The sequence below is a fragment of the Colobus angolensis genome, unplaced genomic scaffold, assembly GCF_000951035.1.
Source record: "Colobus angolensis palliatus isolate OR3802 unplaced genomic scaffold, Cang.pa_1.0 Scaffold27, whole genome shotgun sequence".
Taxonomy (NCBI): Eukaryota; Metazoa; Chordata; class Mammalia; order Primates; family Cercopithecidae; genus Colobus; species Colobus angolensis.
In genome coordinates this window covers 6,087,619-6,091,629 of record NW_012115932.1, presented here as the reverse complement: position 1 = coordinate 6,091,629, position 4,011 = coordinate 6,087,619, and positions in this window count along the sequence as shown.

Sequence of the window (4,011 nt, the reverse complement as noted above, 5' to 3'; positions counted from 1 at the left end):
GGAGTCTACAGAGACAGGCAGGTTTCCTTGAGCTGCTGTGAGCTCCACCCAGTTGGAGCTTCCCAGAGGCTTTGTTTCCCTACTTAAGCCTCAGCAATGGTGGGAGCCCCTCCCCCAGCCTCGCTGCTGCCTTGCGGTTAGATCGCAGACTGCTGTGTTAGCAATGAGGGAGGCTCCGTGGGCGTGGGACCCCCCCAGCCAGGTGTGGGATATATTCTCCTGGTCTGCCTGTTTGCTTAAAGTGCAGTATTGGGGTGGGAGTTACCTGATTTTCCAGGTGTTGTGTGTCTCAGTTCGCCTGGCTAGGAAAAGGGATTCCCTTCCCCCTTGTGCTTCCCAGGTGAGGCGATGCCTTGCCCTGCGTCAGCTCTCGCTGGTCGGGCTGCAGCAGCTGACCAGTACCAATTGTCTGGCACTCCCTAGTGAGAAGACCCCAGTACCTCAGTTGAAAATGCAGCAATCACTGGTGTTCTGTGTCACTCGCGCTTGGAGTTGGAGACTGGAGCTGTTCCTATTCGGCCATCTTGCTCCGCCCTCTTCCTAGCTATTTTTGAAAGAATAAATGAATCGTAGAATAACAGCCTCACTGAGTGAAGCAGATAATCTTCAGGGTTTTTATAAAATGTGAGAGATTTTTAAAAATATATTATATATTTGTGTATTTTTAATCATATATACACGTATATATATCCCCCTTCCACAGTGTCCTCTATTATCTCATGCATGGGTGCTGTGGACAGCAAGCACATTATTTAATCATTCTTAATCAGTCCACATTAGGAGACAGGAATGTTGCAACTTTCTTTCATCAGCCTCACAGCAGAGTAGCTGTGACTAATTGGAGGAGGGCAACCATGACCCAGTTTTGGAGCCCTGGCGCTTCTGCAACATTTAAAATATCACTGTGGGATGGTGGAACATATTGACCATTGCCATCTGACCTCCTCCAATAATGGAAATGTAGAGACAACTCCAGTCTCAAAAGCTATTTCTCTCTTGCTTCTCAAGAGCACTTTCTGTATTTTTCAGGAAAAAAAAAAAAAGGAACTAAAAGTGGAGGTGCGGGTGTGGGAGGGGCTGAGCCTTCAAATAGCTCCCAGAAATGTCATCTGAAACAGGAAGGGTTTGGAGGAAAGGACAAAGGGAATGTGTTTAAACAACAACTGAAAGTAAATGCACTCAACTTCTGGTTTTTAAAACACTTGACATTTTTAAAAAACTTTATTTATTTATTTATTTTTTTGAATTGTATACATAGCCCTGCGGTCTACTTTGCTGGTAGTGCCTTTTTTTTTTTGTATAATTTTGATTTACTGAGAACAATCGTTCCCACTCTGACCACATATATTTCAAAAATCCAGAATTTTATCATAGCAATTTTATAATTTAAGAATATATTCATTTTCTGCTTATAAAATTAATTTGTGTGTACAATTAAAGATTTTAGAAAACTCAGAGGGATATTTTTAAAAATAAAAATCACTGATGGTCTGTAATGTCCCAAACAGCGTAAATATTATTAATATTTTTTTCTGTCTGGCTGGCTATATATCATCTCTCTAATCAATCCACAAAATTTGATTTTCTGATTGAAAATATGCTATGTGGTGTACTCAAAATTTACTTTGGGGGACCCACAGTTAGGTTCCCAGAGAAGTTGCAAATAATGGTTTGTTTTGAACCTGAGCGATTTTTTGTAGTTCATTCTCAGATGGATGGTAAGGGCTTGATGTTTTCCTTGCAGAACTCTCTTTGGGTGTTGGTCTTCAAAGTAGCTAAGATCTAGGCACAGTTTAGCAGACCGTGTGACTCTGGTCAGGGAAGACAGGCTTACAATTCATAAAACAGCTGTTTCAAGTCATCTGTCACAAGTATAACCAATTTTTATGTGACTAATTCTTGTTTGGCCAATGTATATTACATAGATGAGTGTAAATAGCATGAAAGATTTTCTCATTTGGTAAGAGTTAATGATTCTCCATGGATATATATATAGGCATTATTTTCATAATATATGAATTACTCTGTTTATACAACTTGCAGAATATTTTCCAACTACTGAAATAATAATGCAATTTATTTGACTTCTAGTTATATAGTTAAAATCTGTGGTCAACTTATAACACGTATTTTGTGAAGTGAACAAGTATAAATCTAAATGAACATAATAATGATCTACTGATACTCTAGAAACTGCGTTCATTATCTTTACTCTCTTTCAAAGGCAGTATCAATACCTGGGAGATCGATATGAAATTTCACATATAGCTTATGGAATATAAGGTACAAAAGTTAAACTTGGAGTTAATATAGTTCAAGTCCCCCATGAGAAAACTCTGGATATGCTATATTTTTTCCTGAGGTCACAATGTTTTTTGTTGAAAAACCAGTATTTAAAATAAAACTAATCTGATTTTCTTTAAGATCCCTTATATTATGCCTCATGACTTCACAACCAAGGTATGTACTTTAATTTATTATAGATGTATATTGTTTGTTGATATATATAAAGAAATATAGAATATGTATATATGCAAACATACACCTTTATGCAACTTTTTTTTTTTTGAGATGGAGTCTCGCTCTGCCACCCGGGCTGGAGTGCAGTGGCCAGATCTCAGCTCACTGCAAGCTCTGCCTCCCGGGTTTACACCATTCTCCTGCCTCAGCCTCTGGAGTAGCTGGGACTACAGGCGCCCACCACCTCACCCGGCCAGTTTTTTGTATTTTTTAGTAGAGACGGGGTTTCACCGTGTTAGCCAGGACGGTCTCGATCTTCTGACCTCGTGATCCACCCGCCTCGGCCTCCCAAAGTGCTGAGATTACAGGCTTGAGCCACCGTGCCCGGCGCAACTTTTTTTTTTTTTCAGACAGAGTCTCGCTCTGTTGCCCAGGCTGCAGTGCAGTAGTGTAATCTCAGCTCACTGCAATCTCTGCCTCCCAGGTTCAAATGATTCTCCTGCCTCAACCTCCCAAGTAGCTGGGATTACAGGTGCTTGCCACCACACCTGGCTAATTTTTGTAATTTTTTTACTAGAGACAGGATTTCACCATGTTGGCTAGGCTGATCTCGAACTTGACATCAGGTGATCCGCCCTCCCTGGCCTCCCAAAATGCTGGGATTACAGGAGTGAGCCACTGTGCCCAGCCACCTTTATGTATTTTTGAAGTTTCTATTGAAATAAATATATGTATTGAAAAGGGTATATTTTAAAAAGGGTATATTTTTCACAAAATAGGTGCAACCTATCCACCTATGCAGAACCCAGATCAAGAAGGAGTTTAACGGTGTTATCAATATCCCAAAGTGCTTCTCATGCTCAGCCTTTTCTCCCTGCTCTCCTCCACAACACACACACACACACAAGAATTCTCCTCACATCTACAGGTCTTTCTCCGTCACCTGATCTGGAGCACAGTGGCATGATCATTGCTCACTGGAGCCACCTGGGCTCAAAAGGTTCTCCTCTCTTTGCCTCCTGAGTGGCTGGGACTATAGGCACACACCACCAAGGCTTTGCTTTTTTTTTTTTTTTTTTTTAGTGGAGACAGGGTCTCACAATTTTGCCCACGCAGTCTGAAACTCCTTGCCTCAACTGATCCTCCTACTTTGGCCTCCCAAAGCTCTGAGATTACAGGTTTTCTTTCTCAGTTTTATATGAATAGAATCTTAGTGTCTTAGATCATGTTGTTATAACAAAATATCATAGACTGGGTGATAATGGTAGGAATACATTTCTCATAGTTCTGAAGAATGGAATTCTGAGATCTCGGCACTAGGATAGTCAGGTTCTGATGAGCACCCTCTCTGGATTGCAGATTGTCAATTTCTCATTGTATCCTATGTGAAAGGAGGAGAGCTACCTGGCTTTCCAGCCTGAAAAAGCACTAATCCCATTCATGAATGCTTCACCTTCATTACTTACTTCCCAGAGGCCCCATCTCCTATTATCACATTGGGGTTAAGGTTTCAACTTACGAATTTTGGGGGCACACAAATATTTAGTGTAG